The sequence below is a fragment of the Sminthopsis crassicaudata genome, chromosome 4 (assembly GCF_048593235.1).
Source record: "Sminthopsis crassicaudata isolate SCR6 chromosome 4, ASM4859323v1, whole genome shotgun sequence".
Lineage (NCBI taxonomy): Eukaryota > Metazoa > Chordata > Mammalia > Dasyuromorphia > Dasyuridae > Sminthopsis > Sminthopsis crassicaudata.
The window spans coordinates 121,445,156-121,467,076 of record NC_133620.1 but is presented as its reverse complement, the minus strand read 5'-3'; the positions used below and the strand labels follow the sequence as shown (position 1 = coordinate 121,467,076).

General features: G+C 32.2%; 1 protein-coding gene across 4 annotated transcripts in view; it reads left to right on the top strand.

Moving 5' to 3' along the window:
- SMOC2 (SPARC related modular calcium binding 2) overlaps positions 1-21,921 on the top strand; it is a 254,794-nt gene that overhangs the window by 90,731 nt on the left and 142,142 nt on the right. The window lies entirely within an intron of this gene.

Here is a 21,921-nt window from a genome sequence, read left to right as displayed (position 1 = left end):
TTATTTTATTATCCATATAAAATGGTCTTGATGTACTAAAGGTAATAATGTTGGCAGAAGAATAATCCATAAACTGGTCTGTTTCCTATTACTATTTTATGGCAAATGCTATAAAAGATTCAGATCATTTTCATTTTCAAAAGGTTTTGCTATCCAACTGCAAACTCCTTTTCTGGGCCTGTCTTATCAAACATTCATGATCAACATATCAAAATCATTCAATTGGGAATTTTGGGATGGGTACATTGTACATTTTAAGAGGACTAATCAAGTCAAAAGTATATTTACAGATTATTATTCATTATGATACAAATTTATATTTTAGAACTCAGAACATTTTCTCTTCAGAGCATTAGACATTTTATAATTGTATATTCAGCTTATACTGATAGCTATCAAAAGCTTCTAAAAACTGTTAAATATAGAATGATAAAATGTACATTTATTATGTACTTGATCTAAAATATTTAAACTAATATTTATTGATTTTTTTTATATTTATTGGCTTTTATAGTTTAAAATTTAATATTCAAAATATATTATATGGTTGACAAAATGTTTTTAAAGTTAATTATGTAACATGATATAATTTAATAAAGTACAAATAAATTATTCCTTCTTCAAAATTTTTTGAAACTTTACAAACTATTATGATTTAGAAAATGCTAATTAAGTTTTCTGAATTTATTCTCTCAGAAAATGTGAGCTGTAGATTGCACAGAATGGGCTTGGAAAAAATAAATTTCCAAATTCTAATGTTTATATCCAATTGGCTTCTTCCCTCTTTATAGTTTATCTACATTAGTCTTTTCCAAACCAATTTTTTAACCAACATTTTGATGTGATGAAAAGTACTGGATTTTCCTTCACAAATTCCATCTGATTTTTTTAATGATGATTGGACAAAAAAAAAGTTGTAGTAAAATGGTTATTTATATGTTTTTGTAATTGTACACAAATAATAAAAATGCAATGGGAAATAGTAAAAAATCTGGGAAAATGGTAATGTAGAAGGATGATTGAATAAGAAATGAGATAGTGTGAAAAATAAGGCAGAACATTCTTCTGATTCAAAGATAATTGGCAAAGAATATGATGCAGAATATTCTAATCAATCTAGAAGAAAAATATTTTGAATTTGTTTTTAAAAAGAAAAATTAGGTAGAATTTGTTTTCGTTTATGATATTGTCTTTCAAAGCTGTTTAGTCTCTCTCTGAATGTTTGTTTCTTAGTATGTAGACACATTCTTAATGATGGTTTAGAAGCACTCCTTTACACCTGGTTGTTACTATTAATTTGTTCCACAAATCTCACAGAATATTTATGTGAATTTTTTTTTACCTCCAGATGTCGTTCATGTTTTAGTTTGGAAGGGGAAAAGCATTAGCAGTGGAGCAGGTGCATATACAAAGACTTCTTTTGGAAATTGCATATAAATGTGGCAAAATGTCAAAGGACTGTTAAATTTTAAAGCAGAGGAAAGAAATAGGAAAAATCTGAACACATTAAGAATATACTTCCACTTTTTATGGATATAAATGGCTCTCTTCCTTTCTTGGTACAGTGGAAAAAATGCCTCACACAGTGCCTGACCTATAGTTGGAGTTTAATAAATGCTTGTTAATTGTTTGTTTTTATTTATTTTTGTTTGTTTGTTTTTAGTCCAAAGAACCAGGTTTGAATCATGATGCTATCATTTCTTAATTGTGTGTGACCTTGGTGAGGTTCACTGGGCCTGGTTCCTCATCTGTAAGATGATCTATAATTTTGAAGACTCCTTCTAGCACTAAATCTTATAATCTTTGTTTTACATGCTCCAACATAGATAATTCAAATCAAGAGACAGAATATTTTGGTTTCAATCAAGCAAAGCACTTACTGCTTCTCAGACATTGTGCTAAGGACTGGAAATACAAAAAGAGGTTTATAAGATATGGGATATCTCTTTATAATAAAGCATTGCTAGTACCAGAAGGAATATTTTGCCAAAAGTTCAATTGAAAAATGCAAGAATTTCATCTAAAGGGCAGTCAAAATGAGCTAGCCTTTCTTCTGAAGGAGCTTTCATTCTTTGGGGGGATAGTAGTGAGAGGACAGCAATAAATATCTGAATATGTATGTAGAAAATATAAAATGAAAAAAATCCCACATTAATTTGGGGGAGGAGAGTACTAGGATGCAGAAGAGGCAGGAAAGAGCTGAATTTTGAAGGAACAAAAGATTCTAGGCAGGGGTGCTGAGGAAGGAGTGCATTCCATACAGGAGGAGCAATCAGTCAACACTATGATGTACTATTAAAATTCAAGAATTAAAATTGAAAAAAAAGGCTACAGTATTTGGTAAAAGGGAATTATTGATTTCCAGGAAGAATCACAGAACTCCAGGAATTTGAAAATTAGATAGAACCTTGGTAGTTATCTAGTCTAATCTACATATCTATATGTAGATATATAATCTATGTATCTATATCTCTAATACAATATTCTAGCAACTAGTCATCAAATCTTTGGGATTTTTAAAAGTTAAGCTATTTTTCTACTTTGGAACAATTCCAATTGCTAGGCATTTTCCCCCTACATCAAATTGAAACAGCTCTTCAAAACTTACCTCATTTATATATCAAGACAATTTTTTCCCAACACTTATCATTTTCCTTTTTTAGCATATTATCTCATATGATAGGTGTGAAGTGGTTTCTCAGAGTTGTTTTCATTTTTACAACATTTTGAATTCCAAATTTTTTTCTCTCTCCCACCCCTTTCTTTTTTCAAAGATGGTAGGCAGTTCAATATAGTTTATACATGTGCTATCATGTAAAACATATTTCCATATTAATCACAGTTGTTCAAAAAGAAACAAATCAAAAAGAAAAAAAAAACACAAGAAAGATTCTACATTCAGAGCCCATCAATTCTTTATCTGGATATATATAGCACTTTCCTTCATAAGTCCTTTGTACTTGTCTTGGATCATTGTATTGCTCAGAAGAGCTGAGTCATTGATAATGGATCATCACTTAAAGCTGCTGATACTGTGTACACTGCTTTCATAGTCCTGCTCATTTAACTTTGTATCAATTCATAAAAGTCTTTCTAGTTACAATTTTTTTCTCCAGAAGAGTTGGATTAGTTCACAACCTCACTAACAATGCATTAATTTCCCAGTTTTCCCACACTTTCCTTTTTTTTTTTTTTTTTTTTGGTCACATTAGCCAATGTGATACATGTGAAGAGGTATCTCAGAATTGTTTTAGTTTATACTTTTCAATGAGTTGTGCCTAATTTTACTTCTTAAGCAGTTGTTAATCCAAGCTATGGATTCTTCCCCCCTCCCAATTCTCTTTGTATCACTCTCATTTTTTTTTCCAAATTTTTTTCTTCTATTTCTTTTATATGATTTTTATGCTTCTTTCTTACTTCTTCTACAAGTTCTTTCTGGACTTGAGATCACTTCCAGTTTTTCTTTGGGGCTTTGCTCATAGATGTTTGGACTTTGTTGTTCTGTTGTCTTCTTCTAAGTTTGTGTCTTGATCTTCCCTGTCATCATGATCACTTTCTATGGTCAGGTTTTTGTTATTGTTTTTTGCTCATTTTAAAGAGGGGGTTTAAATTTTAAATTTGAGCTCTATTTCCAAGGTGGAAGGAATGCTTTTAGGCTTCTTGTGACACTGAATATAAGCACTGGCTGTTTACATGTTGCTGCACTGATGTTGCCCTGAGACCTAGGCAGACCCTTGTTTCTGATGATGTGCTGAGGGAGTGGGGATAAGAGATGTCTGTAGCTGTTGGAGGCTGTAGAGATCTGGTAGTCTAACTGGTGCTGAGATTTGGGGGTCCTAGTTTGTTTGTCTACTGAAGGTGTTTTTGCATTTACTTGAGGCTACATTGAAGTACATGATGGTCTGGCCTCTAGAGGCTGCCTGTTTATTTGGAGCTATACTGAGACATGGAGGAGTTTGCACTGGCAGCGGCCTGTTTGGTTAGGCACCCATAGGATTGGCATCTGCTTGTTTGCCCAGGGTTGTGCTGAAGCAAACGTTGGTCTGGTCTCTGGAGAATGCCTGTTTGCCCAAGGCTACACTGAAGCACATGGAAGTTCTGGTAGCTGGAGTCCACCACATCCAAGCTCAGGATCTCTTGCAAGTTTTCTGTCCTGGCTGTGTCTCCTTTCCTCCAACTTTTACTAAAGTGGACTACTATTACCAATCTTTCAAGTTTCCTGGGTTAAAAGATAACTTCACCCCATCTACTTGCTAGTTCTGCTGTTCCATGACAGTTTTGGAGTGCTGTTTTGTTTTTTTTTTTATTTCTGGAAAGTGAACATGGGAAAGTTACAGCAATTCACTACGTATTCCACCATCTTGGCTCCTGGAAGTAGTATCTCTGTGAAGTTTTACAATCTATGTCAAGAACTCAATATCCATTCTTCCACCTAACATTCTGCAGTGAACCTGAGCAAAGATGTTTTAGTTTTTCCCCCTTCTTTTTATTCTAACTTTAATACTCTTTATCATGTGTCTCCCTTTGGATTAGTGGGATTTTTTTGAAAGTGGTACACTTTTAGTCATAAAGTATTCCTCCACTAGCCTTTTAATAAAAATTTTGGCAAAATTAGAATTTCTATTTCCTCATTTCAGTCATGATCTCCATCACTAAATTTCATTGATATTTATTGTCACAGTTATCTTCTCCTTGTATTAAAATCTCATACTCATATTATCACATATAACCTACATAAGTGGGTGATAGACTTATCAAATAGAAGCTAAATGACCAACAATAGGAATGTAGAGAGACATTCTATCTATCTATCTGTATGTGAGAAAGAGAAAGAAAGAAAAAGTGAAAGTTTAAAAAACACTAAAGTACCTACAGTTTTCCACTTTTTATAGGAAGAAAGGCAGTGGATTTCTGAAGATAGGTAGGTGAAGGGAAAAGGGTGAATTTTATCCATGAAAGGAGGCATCTAGTGCCTCAGTGATTAGAGCCCTGGTTCTGAATCAAGAAGACCTGAATTCAAATCTGTCTTCAGACAATTTCTAGCTGTGTGATCTTGGCAAGTCTCTTAACCTTTGTTTGACTTAATCCATTGGAGAAGGAAATGGCAAACCGCTATGATATCATTGCCAAGAAAACTCTATGGAGAATATTGGCATGCTGTAGTCCACGGGGTCATGAAGAGGTGGACACGATTGAACAACAACAACAATTATCCATGAAAATGACTATCTGGTTACCCTGACATAGTGTTTTTTGGCTGACTGGGGAGTGGTATGCTATGGTGGAAAGAACATGATTTAAAGTTGGGAGACTTGAGTTTCATTTTCAGCTTCATCTCTAAGTCTTTGTGATGTCACATGAATAATTTTATGTCTTTGGGATTCATGTTTCTTAGCTTCAAAATGAGGGGTTGGATTATAGATTTACAAGCTATCTTTCAGTTTTGTGATTTTAAAATTACTTCATAGTTTTACCATATGGAGTATGCATATCATTTTCCCCTTGAGTTAGCTGGTAAAAAATATGTTTCAGATGGTAAGAGGATAGGAGTTAGGAATTACCTAATGCAATATAGATGGCTAACATTAAAAGCCGATCTTTAAAATACTTTTATTACATAAAGTGGGTCAATTAAAAATAAAATAAATCAAATGGATTTCCAAACTAAAATTTTGCTTGAGGTAAAAACCATTGAATATTTTTACTTTAGCTTTCCTTTAGCCTCTGACTCTCACAGTCAAATTGAAAGAAAAGAATTAGAATAACACTATTGAGGAAAATCAATGGATGGACTAGATGGATATAATGACACCAGCTACTTCAAACCTCTTTGATAGCTCTCCTCTGGCTAAGAACAAACAATGAATTTGCTAAAAGAGCAGAAGTTGTCTTATTCACTGGAGGGATAAAGCACTATTTATATGTTAGCTAAAGAATAGAATTCTGGGCTTAATGTTGCAAAAATCGAGAATGTGGATGGGATCGGTCATCTAAGCCTGGAAGTACCTGTATGAGAATTTCTTCTATAATAAACCTTGACAGTGTTTAAAACTAATCTTTGTTAAAAACCAAAACCAAAATTAAAAACTTAGAGTGATGGAGAAACAATATTTATATCCTAAGTCAGACCATTCTACTTTTTAAAAAATAAAACTCTGATTCCTTTTGGATATAAAATTCTCAGAGAGGAAACTTCCTTTACTGAGGCAGATTTGCAATTGTTTTGAAATTTCTAATCTTACAGAGTTGCTAGGAGTGGGGAAGAGGAATGAGAGATAGATATTTTAAGTGATTTGCTAAGGATCACTTAGCTAATACCTATCTTTCTGACTCTGAGGATGGTTATTTATTCATTGTATTTTAGGATTTCTCATTTTACATTTAGATATTTAGTGAATTATTAAGAAAATGTTAAAACTAAAAATGAGATAATATTTTTAAAACACTATGCAAATCTTAAAGCATACATAAATGCTGGTTGATGTTATTATTATTATTATTACTTCTATTCATTGGTGTTGATTCTGTCCTCTAGAACTAAGCCAAATACATCTAATTTTTCTCCCATATGACAATCTTTCACATAATTGAAGAGAATTATCACCTATCTTTCCCCCACTCCTATCTCAGGTTTCTTTTTTCTTGACCAATCATTCCGATTTCTTCAAACTACTCCAGGGTATAATTTCCAATTTGGATTTAAATGTTGTCCCAGACTCCTCCTGTTTTATAATTTCTGATTTGTTTAATCTCTTAGAATGTCAATTTCTTCTTCTATAAAATATAATTATATTTGTGCAAATTATCAAGGCTGGTATAAGGAATGTAAATTGCAAATTTTAAAGCACTTAGTAAAAGTGATTGATTATAATGAAGGTCATTGGAGCCCTCTGACACAAAATACACAGCTAAAGAAGTGTGAGAGACCAATTTATAATCGTAGAGTCAGAAGTTGATAAATTATAAAAATAATAAAGTTTTGTTCCAGGCTTTTTGTAAGTATGTCCTGATTTGGTAGAATAACCAAAGTATCCATGATAAATATCCTTTTTAAAAGAAATTAATTTGACCTTGACCTTTATCTTTCCTTCCTTTATTACTCCCATCAGCAAGTAGGACAGTCAGAAAGACTTAAAGTTGGGATGCTTAGAGAGCTTTTGGATATTCTTTTTGGGCTTGGAGAGACATTTGTCAAAGGTTATCAATGTATATTTTGTGACTATACTGGGCCAATAAACTGCCTTTGCCTGCTTGCTGAGGCTTATCTATAGAAACTTTTAATTGGTCTCCTTTTCTTAAATTTCTCTTGTTTTCAATTCATCTTATACTCAGCTACCAAAGTGACTTTCCTAAAATGTAAGTTTGACCATCACTACCAGCAGACATTTATTAAAATGAACAAATAAAATATATGCATATGTTCATATAGTATATATATGTATATGTGTATGCATATATGTGTTTATGTAATAGCTTATTTTTCCCAATTAAATGTTAAAACAATTTTATACATTTTTTAAAGATTTTGAGTTTCAAATTCTATCCCTTCCTCCATCCCTGCCTCCACTTCCTGCCTCTCCTCTCCCCTTTCCCCCATCCTGAGTCAATAAACAATCAGATATAGATTATACATGTGCAATCATGTAAAATATTTTCATATTAGTCATTTTCCAACAAGAATTTATTAAAAATTCTATGTGGCATTGCATTTAGCTTTAGGAGTACAAAGAAAGGGAAAAACAAAACTAAAACTTGCTCTCTGCTCTCAGAGGTCTTATTTTAATGAAGTAGAATGCTACCTTTATGTTTAGTGAACTCCACTATCTTTCTATTTTTTTCCAGGATACATAAAAATCTAATGCGTGCGTGTGTGTGTGTGTGTGTGTGTGTGTGTGTGTGTGTGTGTGTGTGTATGTGTGTGTGTGTGTGGGGCAGCAATGAATAGAGTGCTGGGACTCTGGTCAGGAAAACTTATCTTCTTAAATTCAAATTTGGACTTAGGAATTTAATAGCTAGCTGTGTGGCCACATATTACATGCAAGCAGCACAGTAGATAGAGCACTGAACTTAAAATCAAGAAAACATCTTCAAGAGTTCAAATCTAGTCTCAGACATTTACTAACTATATAACCCTGGTCATGTCACTTAATCCTGTTTGTCTCAGTTCCTCATCCGTAAAATAAATTGGACAAAGAAATGGCAAACCACCACAATATCTTTGCCAAGAAAACTAAAATTAGACTTATGAAGATCAGCAATGACTGAAACAGTTGAATAATGATAACAAAACAATATGTTAAATAAGCACCTAGTGTATCTGTGTTTATATATATGCCTGCATTATATGTTAATATATGTGTATGTATATATAACATGAATATTCATATACTTATTTTTATATGTAGGTGCAAATATACATACAGGTATCTGTATATTTGTAAATAGATTCATGATACACACATTTATTTATAAATATGCATTATACAATTGTATGTACACAGATATATTCATATATATGTATACATATATCTACTTATTTATGTTTGTATGTATGTACATATAGCATTAGACTGAATAAGATCTCATCTTATCCATTGAACAGCTGAATAATTAATTTATCTACTACTTTCACACCCTTATTCATAAACTTTACCTGTCTACATGGTATAGTATTCAACGATTCTTTACATGAGCCAAGAACATACTAACCTCAAGAGAAATAAAATGGTGAAATACAGCTTTAACAGTTCATTTTTTCCATCCAAATGGAAACTTTTGTACTAGCAGATGAATCAATATCAATATCTCTACATTTCTACATATTTGATTTATGTTCTTTAATCATGTTTTCCATTAAATAACAAATTTAGAGCTAGAAGGGTCCATACATTTCCAATCTCTTTTTATAGATGAAGAACTGGATCCCAGAAAGGTTAAGTAACTTTTTTTAGGAACACAGAGATAGCAGCAAATGGCATATTTGGGACATAAACCTAAGTCTTTTGTGTTTAGTTTCACTACTTTTTGCACTATCTCAAGTGATTTGTGTAAATTTAAATAAAAATGGAGGAAAAATAAGCTTTTAAAAAAAGAAAAATAAAATTTCCAAAGGAAAATAGATAGCTTGTTCTTTATTACTGGGGAATGGTTTCATCTTTTTAACCTCATTTCTTTTCTGTAACTATGTTCTGTGGCCAAGATCTTACTTCTGGCTTAAAGACAAACTGTAGTTTAAGATATTGTAAACTGAACCTTTTTGGAAATTTTTTAATAGTTTACAAATTAATGAATTTTATTGTTTAGCTCAGCAGTAATGGTGTTTTTAAGGAAATCTGAAGATACCAATACACAGAAAAAGGGAATAGAAACTCATTTTAAAAATCATAGCTAATCAGAGAGAAATGTAGTACTTAAAAAATAGACAAAATTTTATCAAACACAGTTTATAGGTAGTACATTTTTTGTGCAAGGAACACAGAATACCTCAAGTACTTTAAGTTTCTATTTTTCAAAGTATAGATGAGAAGACATTTACATTTTCTTGCTACTGTTTGTATATCTTTCCAAATTATATGTGATATCTTGAAAAATGATCCAAAATCGATTTTAATAGTTTATACTTGATAATTTCAAACTTGTCTTTTTACTTGGCATTTCAAACTTTGTATTTTGAAAACAGAAAAAGCCATCTTTCTCCTGAAATTATCCTCTCATTCCAACTTTCCTATTCCAGTCGAGGGCATAACCTCTTTCCAGCTATCCAGTTGTCATCCTTGAAGTCACTCTCAATTCAACTCTCACTTCTTCCCATATCTAATCAAGTCCTACCTCTCATATAGATTAATATAAAGGCTTACTTACTATTTTCCCTGTCTCAAATCTCTCTTCATTTCAACATTTTCTCCACTTATATACCTGAAATGTGTATCTAACCATGAATCTGCAAAATTAGTTCCAGTGTTTCCCTACGACCTCCAGGATCAACTGGTCCTCTTTCCATCCTTCCTGTTTTCTCATGCTTTATTCTCTTCCAAAATCCCTAAGATCTGATTGCTGTTCTTCATACATTACACTTATTTCACATCTGTGTGTCTTAGTGCTGAGTATTTTCCATACTTGTAATTCTCTCTTTCTGTCTCTCTTTGTCTATGTCTGTGTCTATCTGTCTGTCTGTCTCCCTCTTTTCATTCCCTCTCCCTCGCTCTTCCTCCTTTTTTTCATCATCCTCATCATCTTCTTCTCCTTTTTCTCTTCCTTCTCCTCCTCTTCTTTCTGTTTTTATTCTTCTTGTTATTTTGTTCTTCTTGTTTTTCTTTGTTCTCCTCTCTCTTTTCCTCCTCCTCCTCCTCTTCCTCTTTTATCTCTTATTTCACACACACCTCATTTTATTCTCATATCAACACTAGAAGGCGCATACTACTATTAACCCCAGTTTATCATTGAGAAAGCTGAGGCAAACAGAGGTTTAAGTGCTCAGGCTCACACAGGTAAGGCTAGATTTGAACTCAAGGCTTCTTGATTCTAGCCCCAGCATTTTATGTGTGCCAGTTATCCCATTTTACGGATTTGAAGAAATTGAGTGATAAAGTGACAGAGAGGTTAAATCATTCTCATAGAGTCACACAGTTATTAAGTATTTGGGGCAGGAATTAAATTCAAATCTTTCTGAGTGCGTCTAGCATTTTGTGTCACTATACCTAATAAAAATTCTGAGCAAATACAATCTAGACTGTGCATTTGCAAATAGGTCTATGTCAAAATTTTAATTTTTTTTTTCCAAAAAAGAATTGAAGATCTAATGGCCTTGGGTAAGACAGATTAAAAACTATTGAAGGCTCTCTGGCTCTGTCTAATGCTATTCTTAATCTCTCAGTAATAGTCTCTTAACGGTATCCTTTGTCTTTTTATAACATTTATTATTTTGTTGCATAAAATGAATTGTTTTTGAAATATTAATGGTAGTTATGTAATACTTTCTATGATTTGGGAAGAGCTTTATATAAAGAAAAAAAGGCAATATATTTTATTTTCACTGGTTGGGAAGGTAGGGACAGAGCTTAGATGTGCTGAGATATTGAATAATCTTATGTTGTTGTTAGTAGTTTTTTTGTTTTTAGTACAAATTTTAAAATGAACCCCTTAATTTAATTTTATTTTATTCCACTAAATAACCAATCAGATTTTAAACCTAGTCATTCATTTATTTTTCAAATATAAAAAATTTTTTTGTTCAATTTATGTTCAAAAATCAACACAATAGTATAAACACTGCTACTATTTTAGTGTTCCATATTATGGCTTAGCAAGATGTGATTAAATTTTCAAAATAAAGTTTCCTCATTTCAATTTAGCAAGGATAAGAATGAAATGAAAACTTTAATATTTCCCAGAACATTATTCCCTTAACTCTGAAGCTTATAAGAAATTACATTAAAAATAAAATCATTCTTCCCCCAAATTATAGCTTTTTCCATAGAATTTAGAATTAAAAGGAACCTTAGCCAATATCTAATCTAGTACCTCCATTTTCCTAAGGAGAAAATAAAATAAAAGTATAACCATATTTCCAGGTGAAGTAAGAAACATTTTACAAAAATATCTTTAATATGAAATAGCTGGTCTCTATTCAGGTGGTGCATGAATTGTTGAATTTGTTAATTATGCTCAACTCCGAAAGGATATCCATGAAACTGCAAACATGTATTTGTCTTAATGCAGTAAGACTTAAAAAGTCAGAAACATTAAAGATCTAGGAAATTAGGAATATATAATGAAAATGAGAATAAACTTGCTTAACACCTTTTTATTGCCTCTACAATATTTGCAGATGAAATTCTTAATATTCAAACAATAATAATTTTGATCTTTTAAATACTAGATTTTCCCAAAGTTAACTGCAATTTTATGTTAGCCAAAAGACATGGTTAGACCTCAAAGAAAAGTTTTTGAACTTGAAAGGAATTTCAGTTATTACAAAAGAAAATATTTTTACCATCAGTACATTGTTAAGATGCTGAGCATAGGCCTTTTCAGTCACTTAAGGTCCAGTGAAGAGGTTTGATCATTTGTAATCTGACCTAAATAAATTTAAAGTTTAATTCTTTATAGGGAATCCTATGAACTAAAATAATGATAAAAAATGAACTACTCCATATTAACTTAGGCAATTCAGATTGCACCTGGCCAGAGATCTAGCTTGGTTTTCCTTCTGCCTCTTTTTCTCTGTTTCTCTGTATCTATCTTTGTGTTTCTCAATTAACTCTATAAAAAAAGAAAGTCATTTTCATTATTATTCTTACACAACTATTTCTCTAGTGTTTTCTTTTTCCTCAAGCCTCAAATTTGACCAGTTTTAAGTTGATCTGAATGAATTTTCTTCTGAGGACAAAATTATAAATATAAATCACCTACTGTGTCCTAAACACCTATTGTGTTCCTAAATCTTAGTATAGTTTTAAGTTTTAATACATATTATTAACATGAACTGTTAACATATATTATATATAGTGTGTATGCCAGCACAATATGCATATGCATACATATACATATTTGAATGGAACATTTTTTCATTCATAATTAATTTTAAAGTATTTTCCTTGTGCTTATCAGATTAATGAAATGGATTCAAAGGTGGGTTTTTTCTGCTAATTAAAGCAAAGTGCTTTTCATTGTGAAGTGCTCTCATTTTCATCTTCAATTTTTTTTATAGATGTTATTTTGAATTTGATTTTGGGCTGTATAATTGAAGCTATCACCAGTTTATATGAATGTAATATAAAAAACCTGTTCAAGTATTCCTTACCTATATTTCTGCATGCAAATATCCTGTTTTCCATACTATTTAATTCAAAGTATTAAAAAGAGAAATGGCCTCAATTTAGAGGAACCTTTTTTACAAATAAAAAAGCTGTGAGAGACAAAGTGATTTATCGAAGGCTCTGGAGTTAGTGGCAGACTTGAAATTGGAGATCTAAATGCTTCTTCTTAGTACTTCATTTCACCTATTTGGTGGTCACTTCTCTGGCAAGTTCAACTATTTGAACACAGCCAAGAGCCAGCAATAATAACTGTTCATATTTCTATAACCCTTTAAGACTTTATAAAACATGTTTCCTTACAGCAACACTTTGAGATAGTGTAAGCTTATTATTATCATCACTATTTTGCAGACTGAGGGGGATTAAGTGAGGATCATATGCCTAGTAAATAGCAGGGCTAGGATTCAAAGCAAGATCTCCTAAATTCAAGTATTGTGATCTTTCTACTCCACCATGATACCTTGTGGAAATTAAGCAAGCAGATTGTCAAAACAAAAATTTGCACAGTATGCAACAGTTCATTGACTTTATACACAACATAATCCTTTATGTCCATACTCTGTCTATTGATTATTTTCCAGTTTATTTGATTTATGGAGTAAATCAGCAAATGGAAGAGAAAATAATAGCTGGTTATGTAGGTAGGTCTTCTAGTTGCCCCTCAAAGCAAGAATTGATAGTGGAACTTTCCACAGGGAGACTAAGCAACCATGAAAAGCAGAAAGAAAAACTCAAATAATCATAGTGATAGTTGGCATGTATATTGTGTTTGAAACTTGCAAAAATTTTCATGTCTTTTTGTTGTTTTTGTTTGTTGGTTTTTTGCAAGGCAGTTGCAAAAGTTAAAGCAATTGGGGTTAAATGACTGGCCCAGGATCACACAGCTAGTAAGTGTTAAGTATCTGAGGTTAGATTTGAATTCAGGTCTTCCTGACTCCAGGGTTGATGGTCTATCTATCTATCTAGCTACTCTTTGTAAAGAATTTTTAAAAAGTAATTTCAATTCATAACTGTTTGGCCCATTTAATTAGGAACAAAATATCCCAGTTGTTTTAATAATGCCTGAGGGCAGATGTCAGTTCAAACATTTATTGGCCACTTAGGCAAGATACTGTCTTTTTCATAGATTTTGTAGTCTAGTAAGAGGATTAAAAAAATATGAAAAAAATCTTACAATTATCATTATTATTAGTTGCTAACATTTATATAACATTATGTCCCAGGCTTTGTGTTATTTACAATTATTGTCTCACTTGATCCTTATAACAAATCTGGTGGGATTATTATCACATTTACCAATAAGGAAACTTACCAATAAGGAAACTGAGTCAAAGAGGGATTAAGTGACTTGCTCAGGATCAGCAGTTAGCAACTGTCCGAAGCTGTGTTTGAACTAAGAATTTTCTGAGGTTGGTCTTTCTCTATTAGAAAGTGAAAATAAAGTGCTTTGTGTAATTCATGAGGAAGTTAAGGATGGCTTCCTGGAGAACATGGCATTGGCTCTTGGCTTTAAAAGATGAAAAGACAGAGGAGAGGAAGGTATGATATTCAGCAACAGTACAGGCATAGAGAACAGAGGTCAGGCATAAAGGATGGAATGGAATAATAGTATGATATAAAGCCGAAAACCTAGGATTGGTGTAAGATAAGGAAGGACCTTCAATATCAGAAAACATATGTGCTCTTTATTTGGAAGGCAACAATGGGTAACTGATTTTGAACTTAATGCCACTGCCAGAACTATTTATTAGTAATACATAGCTAGTAAACAACTGGATCTGCAATCAGAACAGCTGAATTTAAATCTGGCTTTAGATACTTACTGGCTGTGTGACTTGAAATAAGTCACTTTACCTTGGTCTATTTCAACTATAAAATGGAAATAATTATATCACTTATCTCCAAGGATAGATTTTCAGGATCAAATGAGATCTATATTTGTAAAGCACCTGCCAGTGCCTGACATGATAGAAACTTAACAAATATTTATTTATTTCCTTCTTATAGAGAAAATTCACGAGGTAGTAGTGTTATGAAGTATAAATTGGGGGATTATGGGAAATAGAAATAGAAGGTCTGATTAAACGGTTAAAATATAACAGGGTAGTGGAAGTATGGACCTGTGCTGAATGATGACACATCTTGGGCATAAGATGTTTAATAAATTATATCCATTGGAATTTTTATACAACTGTTTAACACTTAAGGTGAGAGGGAAGAATTGATGATAGCAGTTATAATTATTGATATCATGACAATGACTCTAAGAATAAAATTAAAATTCAGTATATTTGAATTATCAACATTCATAATAATGATATTAATAATATAATTGTTGATATTCATAGCAATAACTCTGAGAATAAAATTAAAATTCAGCATACCCCATTTAAGAAAATACAGAAGTATATTGCTTATTTTACAAAAATAAAACATAATGTGAGTAATTGTCAACATCTCAAGGACAGCACTCTCTTATTTCTGTATTTTCTTCCAACAGAGTGCTTCACACGTAGTAAGTACTTAATTAAAATTGGTTGATTTGTTCAACTGAATTGACATATGTGAAAAATAGTCAAAATTTAAGTTTTGGTGCTTGAATAGGTCAGTTTATCTAGAAAACAGACTATTTTGAATACCTTAATCTCAATAATGCTGGATAATAAAATAACCAATAGAATGCTGTTGAAAGTCTCAGAGCAGAGGAGGGACATGAATCTAGGTTTCCTCTCCTGCATTTCAATATTTTTTATGAACAAAACTTTGAATGTCTAGATATTAGGGGTTTTTAAAATGCAAAATGCTTTTTACTTACCTTCCTTTCTCAAAATTGACCAGACAACTGAGTAATGAATAGGAGGTAGATGTTTTATCCCCAGCAACTACAGACTTTATTCTACTCATTTCCAACTATCTTGCTTGGGTGATTGTTGGGTCAGAATGTGACCACTAAGTCTAAAGAGTAAGATAGAGATTTCCCACAATTTAAATGATGCTTAGCAGTGTTTTATTCATAGCAGACACTTACCAAATTGAACATTTAGTGAATTGAATTGAAATATTTCTGGTGATACTTTTAAATAATCAACTGATAAATAAGCATTCTTAAGTACCTATAATGTGATAGACATTGTGCTTGGCATTAAGAATAAATAAGCCAAAATGAAAAATAAAACCTGCTGCCCTTAAAAATGTATTTTCTTGAAGAAGGCAATTGGCACATATGTATTTTCAAAATACCATAATAAATACAAGGCAATTATAGGGAAGGAGTTTAGGAAATAATTAGCATGAATCACCTTAATTTTTTAAAGTTTTTTTTTATAATGCTTATGGGCATTAATCACTTAACTAATTTTTCCAATGAGAGAGATCCAATAAATTTAATTTTTAGCATAGATTAGGTCAAAGAAGAAAGGAGCAGTATCCTTTTGAAATGCTGAAGATCACAGAGATTTATGAGGAATAAGCAGTAGTCTTTTGGATGGTATAATAAAGAGAAACTGAAGCTTCCAAATGAAAGTATTGTATTATTAGAATATACTGTGCCTCCTTCAAGTAAGTTTTAAAGACACTAGTAGCCAGGAATTGTAAAATGTTTCCCTACTCTGGTGAATAATCATTAAATATCTCCTAGCGATGACTACACTGTGTATTGCAGATGAACAAAGTTTTTATTTAGATTATGCTATGCTAGAGCTGATTGTTCTTTAAAGGGGTCTTTAAAGACTGTATTGCTATGGAACTATAACCTAAATTGTGCATAGTCTTAATTAACTCCAGAATACCACCATATAGTCTATACCACACAGATGTCAAAGACAAAGGAAAAGAACCCATTATATATTAAAAAAAAAAGATTCATAGTTGTATTTTTTGTTGCAGCAAAGAAAAACAAATTTAAAAGATGCCTATCAATTGGAGAATGGCTAAACTAACAATAAAATAAAGATAACTAGCATTTATATGGCTCCTACTTATGTGCCATGAACTGTGTAATCATTTTACAATTATCTCAATTTATCTTCACAGTAACTATGGAAGGTAGGTGCTACGGTTATCCAAATTTTATATTTGAGAAAACTGAGGAAGAGGTAGAATAATTTGTACAAGGTCATATAACTAGTAAGTGACTGAAGTCATATTTGAATTCAGGTCTCTCTTAACTCTGGTCCCAGTGCTCTATCTATTGCACTACTCAGCTGTCTACAAATTATAACTTGTGAATTTAGTGGAATATAATTGCAGTTTAAGAAAAAAACAAAATAATGGTTTTAGATAAACCTGTGATGTGAAGTCTAACGCAGTCCATCCTGTCTCCACTTTCAGGAAAGATGTGAACTTTAATGAGGTCCATCCAGTTCCCATTGTCAACTATAGCATACACAAAGTAAGGCAAATTTTCTGGGATTGTCTTGTTAGCATATCTAGGGCATACTCAACAGTCTCATTGTGTAGTTGCTCACATAGACATAATGTGCATGTGAGTTGCTCTTCATTAGGACCCTCCTTCATTCTTCCCTAACCCTCTACATTAAACCCTTACTTCCCTTTCCCTCTTCCCTCTGACCTTTAAAAAAACAAAAACCTTGAGTCACAGTTTGTTGGTAATTTAGTTTGATTTTGCCTATGAGTCTTTTCATGACAATAAAAGGCCCTTGTGACTATGATAATGCCTAATGTGAATTTTTCACATTCTGAATCACTCTTCCACAATGTGTTATTTCATCACTGGGAAGATTTGTATCAAATGTATCAAATTTAACTGAGTTAAAATCCATATTATACCTGTCAGTATGTTTATCTACTTAAGATAACCAAACTAGGTTGGTTTATTTACTTCTTCCATGTTGCTGGGTAAATCAGATTGTCACAGAATTGAACCCAAAGGTACATGAGAAGTAGACTACATGCATAATCCCAAATGTATAATCAGAGTTAAGTGGGAAGAACTAGAGGAAAAATTATATTACTAAAATAATGTAAAGGGAAATAGTTTGAAATATTTAAAAACGCTTATGAATGCATTGACAAATCATGGATTCAGAAAATTAAAGGTGAAATACTCTTTTGGAAAAGAGATAAGGGACTAGAAGTGAAGGATGAGATGTTTTCTGAAATGGTCAGTGTGTGGATTTGTTTTTCCTTGACTGTTCTTATTTGTTACAAGGAAATGATTTTATTTAGAAATGGCGGGAGTGGGATACAAATATGATTCAAAAACAAAAACACAAAAGCATAAATAAAGCATTTAAAATACATAGAAAGAGCTGAAGTTCAGAAAAAGTGAGTAGGATAATTTTGTACTATTAAATTTAATTTAATAGATTAAAAACCAAACCATTCAAAATAATTCTCATTTTAATATACAGCCCTCTTTTTTATTTTACTATTTAAATGTTTGTTTTTTGTTGATATTTCCTGTTCATTTTAAAAATACCTGCACATGTACCTATATTTATATGAATACACATGCATGAATCTGTACATATGCATACATACATTTATATATGCAATGCATACAAACACATATATGTATGCAAAGAATCTTGAGACTGCAAGTCTTTTTCATATATACAATATATGTATACATAATCCTTCATATACATACACAGTCTTTCTTCATATATATATATATGTATAATAGTCCTTCATATATATATATATATATATATATATATATATATACACACACACACATATACGTATACACATATAAATATACACGCACAAATATGAGTATAGTCTTTCTTCATATATACCCAAGTATATCTGAATAAAAAAGACTTTTCAATCTGAAGATTTTGTCTGAATCTTGAATTTGACATCTAGATATGTGTCCATAGGCAAGTCACTTAATGTTTCTCAGTTCTCATATATGAAAGTGGGACTATAATATAAATTCTTTCTGGAGCCTATACTATCTCAGAATTGCTGGGGTCAATGAAATCTGTCAGTCCTAAAGTACTAAGAAAATAAGTGTTATTCTCTATACATGTGATTAACAGAGATTAATAATATATTTGATTTCTGAGAGTTTTCTTAATGAAACTAACTTTGGTTTATGATTTAACTTTGCTTTCAAATTATCTTATGACTCCCCTTCTCACAGAATCCTAGGATATTAGAACTCATAAAAACCTTAGATGTTATCCAGGCCAATTTTAACTCCCTTGTTTTACAAAGAAAAAAACCCAAGGCTCAAGGATCATGAAGCTAGTTAATGACACAGCTGGAACTAAAACCTAACACTACTAACTCCCCTTAGATTGTTCTTTTACAAACCTCATGGGACTCTTCTGTTGAGCCCTGGACAAGAATAGCAGAGGCAAAATTGATTTTTACATCCTTATTCTAGAGATTTACCCTTACTCCCTAGACTCCCTAGAAAAGAAGAAAGACTTCCTTTCTTATATGTCTCCTTTCAAGCAAGGGTTGTGATCACATCTGTATGGCTTCGAACAAAGATTAAGATGAATTTGAGCTTTAGGATTATGAATATAGTCTACTTTTCATATAACCTTTGGGTTCAATTCTGGGGCAATTTGATTTGCCCAGCAAGATGAAAGAAATAACTAAACCAATGTAAGTCCAGTTATTTTCAATAGAGAGCTACACTGATAGGTAGAAGTTGGATATTTTAATTCAATTCAATTTATATAACATTAAAAAAAACCTACTGTGTATTAGGCACTGGGCATTCAAAGACAAAAGAGAAAAAACGTTTCTGCCATCAAGGAGCTCATATTTCTTCTTGGAAGTTGCAGAAGGGGTAAGGAGCATTAAATTTCTATAATACTCCAGAGAATCTGGAAATCTCATCAATGTGACTGTTCCCTCCAAGGATGTACTGTTGATCACAGTCTGTCCATCCTTGCCCATGCTATGTGAGTTTTGCTCTTGGCCTCCCATAAGCTCTGTCTGAAGAGTTAGGACGTATCCACCCATCAGTTTGGCTGCTCTCCTCTGGCTCTCTTGACACATTAAGGAAAGAATGGGACAATTTGGCTGTCAGTAACTTATCCATTGCTCTTGTTATGTGAGTGGTCCATGTGTATGATAACATCCTTTCCACTGTGGTCCTAATGTAATGTTAGAGGTCTGCTCACAACCAGATAATTAAATGCAAGACAATTTGAAGAAGAACAACATTAACAACTGTGTGATCAGGCAAGGATTGTAATGGAGAATGTCACCTAAGTTGAGATACCTGCTTTCAGGTTGTCTAGTGTTAACTATGATGTTTGCAAAAATTAAAAAAAAAAAAATGGTTCACTGAACATAGTAAGTACATAGCCCTTCGGGGCCTGTGGGCATATTTTGCCAAAGAAAAGCCATCTGGCATTATAAATCTGTCCCAGAGACTTAAGAATTCCAGAGATGGATAAATCACCACAGACTGGCTTGTTTAACTTTGTGCTGATGGATCGATCAATCCAGCATGTTAAACAAGTGCTTAGCGCAAAGATCTGACCTCATTAAATGCACTCATTTCTCCTTTAGCAGTCAGTATCACAGATCTTTCTTTTCTTATTTATTTTTAAAGTGCATTTAGAGCTTGTGAAACAAGACATTTTTAGACCACCAACTCATTTAGCATAATGCTATGTATTTCATGGGGGTTGGCTTTGGCACCATCTTGCAACTACTAGACGTGGGTTGATTTGAAACAATTATTCTTAGAAATGAGAGACTTAATAGCTCATTATTCTTCCCTAAACTGTAGCATCCCCCCCCCCATTATATGTTTTGTGGTTTCCTTCACAAGCAATACATATACTAATTGCTGAAAAGGCTATTCTTAAAAAAAAAATAAGATTTAAATTTAGGGAAATTTCACAGAATCTCAGACTGAAGGAAGTAGAATTATGGATCTTTAGGAAGAGGAATATGAGTGATATTTTTAAAGAACTTTATTATAGGAATAATTATCAGGTCCTGTTTCAAGCAATATTTTAATTAACCTGGGGGCATATGCATATGTTCATCAGCTTATAAAATCTTCCTTGTTCTACTTCACATTCACTAGTGTCTTATCTCTTTTTTTCCCACAATCTCTAGGCTCTTTTCCTACTTTAAAAACAAGATTCTTGACTATGACAAACATACTGCAATGTTATCCCACAAACACAAATTTCCCTGAAAATATAGAAAGAAAAGAAAAAATAGTATTAAATTGCTTTTCATTCCTGGGCACATTTCAGTTTGCATGCTTGAGTTATACTGCTGAGAATAAGGTTAAGCTATTTTCCATCTTCCCTGAAGACAGACTTAGCAAAAATGGACTTTCATTGGGAAACTGGGAAGCAGAAAGAAAGAGTTCTTTTCTGCCTAGCGGCAATGGGATTGACTAAATGACTTCTCAGCAAATCTTTCATCTGTACCATAAGATAAATTACATATTGAACATCTTAATTGCCTGCTTATTTAGGGAAGTTCTGGAGTCTTCTTTCCTACATTTAAAGACTAGACTATTACTTTTTAAAAAATCTGGAATGATTCAAGTTATCATGATAATGAATAGATAATGCTGATTTTTTTTTTTTTTTTTTTTTTGCTTCTGTTCTTTGGAATTAGCAGGCATTTTGGAAAGAGTCAGCTCATGTAATTTTGAATCCTGGCTCTGATATTTCACTGTGTGACCAAAGGCAAGTCACTTAACATTTTGTCACCTCAACTTCCTCATTGTTAAAATTAAGTGATCTGACTTAATACATTCTAAGGTCCCTTCAAATTTCTTGGAATAATATCTTTTCTTTTCTTTGACTATGCAATGAAATAAACTTTTTCTATTATATAATTCTCACGCCCAACAAAAACCTATTAGTTGTCTATCCTTTCATTTAGATCTAATTTCTTTGGGTCTTCTGCTTCTATTAATAGTGAAAACATTAATAGAGATATTGTTTAGCCTTTTCAGACATTGATCCATTCAGTAACTGTTAGGTAAAGGTCAAACATTAAGAAAATGGATAATTCAGGTAATATTTGCATATGATTTAACTATTATATGATCTTTAGACTCTTTTACCTTATTCTACCACTATTCTACCATAATTACAATGGTGGCCATATCATGGCATGCGACTGAATAGATTAGTAT